Source organism: Rhagoletis pomonella, unplaced genomic scaffold, assembly GCF_013731165.1.
Source record: "Rhagoletis pomonella isolate Grant_MI unplaced genomic scaffold, Rhpom_1.0 Rhpom_scaffold_00007, whole genome shotgun sequence".
In the NCBI taxonomy this organism is placed as follows: Eukaryota; Metazoa; Arthropoda; class Insecta; order Diptera; family Tephritidae; genus Rhagoletis; species Rhagoletis pomonella.
In genome coordinates this window covers 1538773-1548261 of record NW_023458561.1, presented here as the reverse complement: position 1 = coordinate 1548261, position 9489 = coordinate 1538773, and the positions used below count along the sequence as shown (strand labels likewise).

Below are 9489 nucleotides of genomic sequence, written 5' to 3'. Positions count from 1 at the left end.
AGGTAATCTCGCGAACGGCTGGTCCGATTTTCATGAAATTTTGTATATAAATAGCTTTCGGTAACCACCATGTTTTAGGCTAAAAAAAAATTACTTTTGTCAGGTAGGTGGACCAGGGACCGGTCTATTTGAAAAAAATCTAATTATGGTCCGATTTGCTTAAAATTTGGTACGTAAGTAGTTTTTTAGCATATATTTGCATATGTGGTCCATTTTTTCCGAGAAGTGGACCAGGGACCGACCTATTCGCAAAAATCGCATTTACGGTCCGATTTGCTTAAAATTCGGCACGTAGGTAGCTTTTTACCATATATTGGCATATATGATCAATTTTTTCTGAGAATTGGACCAGGGACCGATCTATTCGAAAAAATTATATTATGGTCCGATTTGCTTAAAATTTGGTACGTAAGTAGCATGTTTATTTATTTTATTTATTTATTTATTTAAGTCAAACATACAACCATAGGTTATTTTTACAATGATTGACCTTAAATTAAGAATTTAACAATAAAATTTGAAAGGATTTAAAAAAATAATAAAAAAGACTAAAATAAAAGTAATAAGACTGGGGCTGTAGAAGGTATTAGAGAAAAAAAAATTAGTAGGGATTAAATTGGAAATTAATTGAATGTTTGAGAAATTATTTAAGTAAATTCAGCAATATTCGGCAAAGTAACGAATTAATTCATGTCTGAAGCGCAAGTTCTCTTTTATACACTTAATTTTTGGGGGTAAATTATTCCAAAGACGGACAGAGAACACAAAGTATTGACGTTCAGTCACCAAACAACTGTATTTCATTGGGACTAAGTTCAGCGAACGGTAAGATTTGGAAAACAGAAGTCGATCTTTGAGATATCTGGGTTCCTGGGTAGTAATGATCTTCTGAAGTAACACTAAACATTTAAATTTAAGCAAATCGTCAAAAGATATCGATGCAATTTGTTTCGCAAAAACAGAAATATGGTCATAACGTTTTTTACAGTAAACGTATCTCGCGATATTATTATACAAAACATTGAGTTTACTACGGCACACACTATCACAATGAGAATATAACTCACAACCATACAGTAACGTTGGTAACAAATACGTTTTAGCTAGAAGCAGTCGAATTTTCACTGGTGTAAAGTGTTGAGTAGTCCATAAATTTCGGAGCATACCATATACTTTGCCTATGGCACAAAAAATATGGTTACTCCACGTCAAGGTTCTATTAAATGTAACGCCTAAATTTTTAACAGTATCCACGTATTTAATCACAGCATTGTTTAGTCTGACTTCTGTATAGTCGTCAGGCTTGACATATTTCCTGTATATGGCGATGCATTGAGATTTATCAGGATTAAGGATTAATCCGTTGTCAGAAGCCCACCTGCTTATAAATCTCAAGTCCGAATTCAAATTGCTGATGCAAACATTAATACAGTTAAGAGGACAGCTAACATATAATTGAACATCATCGGCATATACATGGACATCACTATATTTAATCACACTAAACAAATCGTTAATATACAATACAAACAAAAGCGGGCCAAGTATAGAACCTTGAGGTACACCTCTGGTTATAGGTAAGAAGTTGGATATAGTGTTACCGGCACATACTGCTTGTAGTCGATCACTGAGATATGTTTCCACAAGAGTTGAAGCCGACGTTGAAAAATTAAATAAGTTTTTGAGCTTCAAGATTAAAAGTTCATGATCTACAGAGTCAAATGCTTTGGAATGGTCAAGTAAAGTAAGAAAAGTCACACGCTTTTCGTCAATGTTTAGTCTTATGTCATCCGACACTTTTAGGAGTGCCGTGGTGCAGCTCCAACTGGATCTAAACCCCGATTGCAATGGGTTCACCAAGGCGTTGTTATTCAGAAAAGTGTTTATCTGGCGATGCATGATACGCTCAAGCACTTTAGATAGAAACGGCAATATTGCAATCGGTCGGTAGTCACCATTCGGTTTTTTTAAAGGTATAATCTTGGCTCTTTTCCAAGAGTTGGGAAAGATTGACGTGGTCAAGATGGTATTCAGAGCGTAAGTAACATAAGGTAAGATCCTTGGTAATAAACATTTAAGAAACTTTGGATGAATACCATCCATACCGGCCGCATTGGATTTGACACTAAGTATGGACTGAACTACTTCACAGTCGTCGACACATTCAAAACAAAAACTGGACATCACGACATTTAAATTAGAATTGTAACTCTCATAACATATATTATTTGCAGAATCGGGCAAACACACAAATTGCTCATTTAACACATTTACATTAACATTACATGATTCGGAAATAGAATGATTTTTGCTCCCAACCCCGATCTCACGAATTCTTTTCCACGTGTGCCTCGAACCAACCGCAGTGCTAAACTGATGCTCATAATATTTTAGTTTACTCAATCTAATTGATTTGTTGACGTCTCGTCTGCAAGCCTTAAAGGTGTTATAGTTCTCCGAAATTCTGAAACTCTTCCATTTGCGATACGCTTTGTTGCGTTTATATATCAAATTTTTAATATGGTTGTTGAACCATGGCCTTTTTTTATCATTGACTGATTTGTATACAACGGGCACAAACCGATCAAAGAGCGAGCTAACGTTTTCTTCAATGAAGTTAATTTGCTCATTACTAGATATTAAGTTGCGGATACATCCCCAGTCAATTTCCTCCACAGCTTCTGCAAGATGCTTATAATCTATATGTAGAAAGTCACGATAAGAATAGGATTTAGTATCGTAGGTCAGTTGAAAGTCATATGTCATAAAAATTAAATCGTGTTTAGAAAAACTTGGAACAGAAAGCTGGTCAAATAGCAGAACCTTTGTGGCGTCATTAACAAAAAATATATCTAGCAAAGAGCTACTAGTTTGCGTGAAGTGTGTAGGCTTTGAACCGTTAGCAGGGAATAAGCCCAAGTTTTGCATGGCTAGCGCGAACTTACTTTCACATAGCAGGTCGCTGTTAAAATCTCCTGCTATAACAATGTTACTATAATTAAGACACAAGTTTTCGATGAAGTCAACAAATGGTGCATAGGCAATGTGCCTGTTGGGTCTATATACGCAACCAATAAGGATTTTATCATACTTGGATGTTATTTCAATGAAAAGATATTCTATTAAGTTGCCAGTTTCTGACTTACATTTAAGGGAACAAGACAGACTACTTTTGACAAACACTGCAACGCCACCACCACGCTTGGCTCTATCTAACCGGAAAATTGTATAACCATTAACACAAAACGAATCATTATTATGCCAAGTAGAGAACCATGTTTCAGATACACACACAATATCTATATCAGAAGACTCAAAGATATATCTAAATTCGTCAATTTTAGATGGTAGACTCTGAGCATTAAGATGGCATATCTTCAATCCAGATTTTACCCTACTTAGGACGCGAATCATATTAAAAGTGGTATCTCTGCCCTTGGAAAAGTATTTATCTTTACCCATCATTGGCAAAACAAGTAAAGAAGAGAACATTACGCTTAACATTACGCTTAAAACCCTGTAAAATGCGAATATTACAAAACATGTAAGAAACTACAGTTAAAACCAGATTTAAGAGAAAGTTTAAGTAGCGGAAAAAGAGAACATGAGAGGAAGAGGGGAAAGAATAGAAGAGGATACAATTTCTTTTTAATAATCTAAACAATGAGATAAAAATAAAATACTTAAAACTAAATAGTCACTTGTTGCTTGCTAATAAAGATTCAATTGCCTCTTTGGTAAGTACCTTGACAGCTGCACTACCCGGTTGCCCACGAACATATACATCGCCCCTGAGAGAAAACGCAGCTGATAAACGCCTTTGCTTTTTCAGCAGTATCGCATACTGCATAATTTCTCGATTACCTTTCGTAAGGCATTCGTTTATATAAACATTCCCATGAGTTACGCCTCCAATATCTCGTAGCTGAAAACATCTCTTTTTAGTTTTGTAAAATTTGGCAGCAGCTTTCAGTATCAGAGACCGATCAAATGGGGAGTGCAATTTGATAATAAGAGGCGCAGGTTTAGTGTTGTCTTTCCCACTGCGCACACGAAAAGCTGCGCGAACAGGGGGAGCATTTACTTCCATCGATTTGCAAAGCTTTCCAAAAATGTCGCTCACGTTCTCGTTTTTTTCATTAGGTATTCCACTAACAATGGTGTCTGCTGAAATATTGTTTTTCATCATAACGGCGAGATTAGCTTTGAGCTCACACATCTCTTTACGTAGCTGCTCAAGCTGCGCACATTCGTTCTCAACTTTCACAAGCCTCACCGTAAAGTCTCTCATACTCCGCTTTATATTAGACAGGTCAGCTGTGATCTCGCTTATTCTGCTCAGTATTTGCTCTTCTGACACCTTTAGTCGCTCAGTTATCTGCTCCATTGCATTCTCTATTTTTGCTTCAAGCCGTGTAATCCATGAAGGTGGAGGGCAATTCTCGTTTTTACCCGCTTTAAGTTGGGGCGTGGGTGGTTTTGGTGGCGAAATGCCGACCAGGCGCGCAGATTTAGTGCGAGTCACCATGCTTGTACAGATGCAGTAAAAAATAGCAAAAATGCACCGTCACTTCGAGCCACAGCAATAAAAGCCTGAGTGCAAGAACAAAGTCAGCTAATGCAGCGAAAAGAAAACGATAGCGGTGACAGCGGCAGCGTCGGCGGTTAATAAGTCAGCGGCAAACGAGTGGGAAAAGATGCAGGAACTTTGAAGGCGGCAATGATTGTGCACAGTTTATATAAATTTAGACACCCAACAATACACGAAATAGAAGTGGTCGCAATTGGCGTGTAGACGAACCTTTTAGCACTCTGTTTAAAATTTTATGTAACAAAATTACCGATTAAATTTAATAACTTTACAGAGCGAAAGTAAAACACGTCTGCTCACGTCAGATGCTTAGTCCAATTGGAATTTCACTATTCAATATGCCCTCAAATACATCTTACCACAGCAGACCAAAATTGAAACTTAGCATATATGATCAATTTTTTCCGAGAAGTGGACCAGGGACCGATCTATTCGGAAAAATCTTATTTACTGTCCGATTTGCTTAAAATTCGGTACGTAGGTAGCTTTTTGCCTGGATAAGCTTGTTTGTCCTGTTTTCCAATTTTCATGCAATTTCGAATATAAGAAGGCTTTGAGCAACGACCATATCAAGGGGCGAAGATTTTTTTGCGTCAATCAGAAACAATGGATACTGTCAAAATATAATTATATCGGACCATAATTAGATTTTTTTCGAATAGACCGGTCCCTGGTCCACCTACCCGACAAAAGTAAACTTTTTTTAGCCTAAAACATGGTGGTTACCGAAAGCTATTTATATACAAAATTTCATGAAAATCGGACCAGCCGTTCGAGAGTACCTGTAACAAAAAAAAGGGACTTCTCTTTATATAATTAGTATAGACTATAATTATATTTTGACTGTATCCATTGTTTCTGATTGGCGCAAAAAAATCTTCGCCCCTTGATATGGTCGTTGCTCAAAGCCTTCTTATATTCGAAATTGCATGCAAATTTCAAAACAGGAATCTATAAGCTTATCCAGGCAAAAAGCTACCTACGTACCGAATTTTAAGCAAATCGGACAGTAAATACGATTTTTTCGAATAGATCGGTCCCTGGTCCACTTCTCGGAAAAAATTGATCATATATGCTAATACATGCTACTTACGTACCAAATTTTAAGCAAATCGGACCATAATATAATTTTTTCGAATAGATCGGTCCCTGGTCCACTCCTCGGAAAAAATGGATCATATATGCTAATACATGCTAAAAAGCTACTTACGTACCAAATTTTAAGCAAATCGGACCATAATTAGATTTTTTTCGAATAGACCGGTCCCTGGTCCACCTACCCGACAAAAGTAAATTTTTTTAGCCTAAAACATGGTGGTTACCGAAAGCTATTTATATACAAAATTTCATGAAAATCGGACCAGCCGTTCGCGAGATTACCTGTTACAAAAAAAAGGGACTTCTCTTAATATAATAAGTATAGATTATATTTGTCTTATTTGTTATTCGTCCAAGTTAAAAGCTTTATACTCGCTTACATACATATATTTTACCAATGATGATGGAAAATATAACTTTCAGAATTTTAGCATCCCAGAATTTGGCAAAATACGAATTCATCTACCCAAATATAGCCTTGAAATGGGAGTGGCGTTCTTGCATAGTCACGTCTTCTAAATTTATTTCTATTTGTGGTGCATGTTTATGACGCTTTAAAAGTCCAGTATAGTCTTCTGAAGTATAGTTTATTATCTCTGTATTATATTTTATCAATAGTTGTTGAATATGCATGTATTTAAATATGATACTACTAATGCTCTACCGCAATTAAATCTTTTCAGAGCAACCGTAAGAGAACTCATTGAGACAGAGGAAGAATTTGGCAGAGATTTACAAAACATAGTTGACCGTTACATCAAACCTACCGACAAATCTGCAGCCCCGCGCATTGTTCGAGACAGTAAAGACATTATCTTCACAAATTTTCAACAAATTGCCGAATTTCACAACTTGTAAGAAAATGTTAAACAAAGAAGCATAGTAAATAACATCAACTGCTTTCAGAGTATTAATAGAAGGACTTAAATATTACTCGGAGCAACCCAACATGATAGCTAAAACGTTTCTAAGACTTGAAAGGGATTTCGACAAGCATGTTAAATACTGTGAAACAGAACCTCTCGCTCAAGCATTTCTCACAGAAAACAAAGAAGCCAATGAATATTTTCAGGTAACTTCTAAATAGAAATGCATGAGATGCTTTAGGTATCCACAACTTTCAGCTTACCTGGAAATACATCGATTACAACAAAAAACACAAATAATACCCAGATTTCTGCGACGGATTATGGTAGAAGGGAACCGATCAAAATTTCCCCCTTTTTGCACATTCTTTTGGTAAATCGGCTGTTACGTAATTGGATGCCGGGGCACGGCGCGGGGTATGAAGGCATGTTGGCGACCCCAGGCTAAAAAAAATTTGCATCGATAACTTAAAGTTGTGATACACAATGGCTAGAGGCGTCGCACTATAGGCAAAACACGAGTTTTTTTCAAAATCGTAGATCTTCGCTTAGAAAAGAGATAATGGAATGAAATTTTTTTTTATCGTGAAGATAAATGATCATATAATATAGGAAAACTATAGAGAAGTTACAACAACAATAACTTAACCCTCAAAATACCGTTCAAAATGTCACTTTTTTTAATTTTGGACTTTGGCTCCCATTCCATTAGAAAACACTATATTTAATACACCATTAGCACTGTTTTTGTAAGATTTCTCTATATTTTATCTTAAGACTCGATTCTTGGGACATTGGATGCTGTACCCGAGTGGCCAGATTGGAAAAAGAAAAGCTACCTTTAAACTCTAATAACTCGTAAGCTATCAGCTTTCACAAAAAAAAATGTATATAACAAAAATGGTTATACTGGTCGATATCTTTACGAAAGTGTAGCATTTAACCCTTTAATGCAGAGTCTGTTATATATGAAACGCTTTTTAACCCTTTCAAGGCAGAGGCAAAATGGTTCTCAATATGTTTTCAACGTACTTTTTATTTATTTTTATTTTTAATTTTAATATTTTTATTTTTTTATTTTATTTTATTTTTTTTTTATTTTTCTTTATTATTATTTTACTATGGAAAAATTTTCTACGATTAATATCTACGTCAACATGAGAAAAAGCACGTTCAACAGCATATTGAGAACCTTTTTCCTCTGCCTTGAAAGGGCTAAAAAGCGTTTCATATATGACAGACTCTGCATTAAAGGGTTAAATGCTGCATTCCGTTATCTCTTTTCTAAGCGAAGATCTACGATTTTGAAAAAAAACTCGCATTTTTTCATATATGTATGTACATATGTGCCATTTCTACCGTTATATATTTTTTGTCTACTCTATATTTACTGTCTACTTTATTTAAATTTAAAAAATTAAATTACTACACCATTTTAATTAATTAGTGTGTAGTCCAGTTTTGTTTTGTAGAAGTTTCGTTAGTATACACTTCAGTTTTTACACATTGAATATATCTGCATATTTATATATTTACGCGTATCTATTTACATTTATTTATGTACAAGTCTACAAAATCTTATTACTTATAAAGCGATTTTTAATCTTCGTTTTTTAACACACATTTTTTTCAATTACTTCTTGTGTTGTAATCGGCACATCATTATGTACCGCTAACATCGTTAAACCATTCAGCCGCTCCTTAATTGTGTAAAAAGAAGGGACAAATAAGATAGCATATTCAACAATTGAGTAGTCCACTTGCAAAGTGCGCTATGTAAATTTTTTTTAGATTTTTAGTATTTGGTGGGTTTCATGTCCACTAACAGCAGAGTGAAAAATTGTTCTATATTCTGAAAAAATAGCATGAAATGTTAACTACACTTTCAAATGTCTCCTCTTCGTATGAAATTAGAAAACTGCAAGTAAACGTGGGAGTTTCGGTGCCTAGTGGAAGAGGTCGCAAAAAAGAAGCAAACCAATCTTCCTAGAGGAGACAGCGCGAAAAGCTAAAAAAAGCTAGCTATGTAAAAGTTACTGTTTCAAAACTTGCAATATTAAATTTTTAAATATAAAATTTGCAAATCTACCAGACTATAAACGTCAACGAAAGTACTGTATATTGGTAAATATTCAATTCAATTACGCATATATTAAAATGACTGTGTTCGTTCTGAAAAAGCATCCGTGAAGTGAATAATCAAGACAAAAACTAAAAAAAAAATATTTAACTTGCCTGTTTGCCTGCACTAGAATTCGAACCCTGCCCATCTCTGAATATCAACAAATTGTGGCATGCATCTTTGCGCACTCAGCTACACCCAGGCATATAAATTTGCTTTCAAATGTTGAATATCCATCAACACCACAGCACGCGATTTGTACAGATAAACATTTACTATGTGTGAATGTGTGTGTTGTCACTGCTCTCAGAGCGGCGCTCTGCATGCTTGGGGTGCGTATGTTCACTCATATACATATATACTCTGATGTGAACAGTCAAATACGTGCGTAATAAATTTTGTATGAAAATATTATTTTTAAATACGAACATTTTTAAACGATAATCAAATATAAAATATTCATTTTTACTATGCATTATTTCCCTCAGTGTAGGCTCTTATTTATCCAAGATTTCAGGTAATAAAAAAAGATACAGTTCGGATGTTACTTGTTGTCGTAGACGTTTTTTTTTAATTTATGGTTTACTTTTATAAAATCACATAACGCTGTTTGCAAGTAGACTACTCATATATTCATTAAAAGATAATTTGTCATCAGTCTGAAATAAAAAAAAATTTTAAATCAGAAGGATAAAATAGTATTGTGTTATTAATTCAAAAGTAAATAATTGTAGTTCAATGACGAAGGGGGGATATATCCCCCCTCCCCCCTGGCTACGCCACTGGTCTCCGCTTACAGTTTTGTAAGTCGA

The 9489-nt window shown here is 35.1% G+C and overlaps 1 long non-coding RNA gene across 1 annotated transcript; it reads left to right on the top strand.

Moving 5' to 3' along the window:
• Positions 1-6377: 6377 nt before the first annotated feature.
• On the top strand, positions 6378-7069 carry LOC118743615. Its single transcript, XR_004993481.1, has 3 exons — positions 6378-6543; positions 6596-6761; positions 6814-7069. It is a non-coding gene; the product is annotated as an uncharacterized LOC118743615 (long non-coding RNA).
• Positions 7070-9489: the final 2420 nt, after the last annotated feature.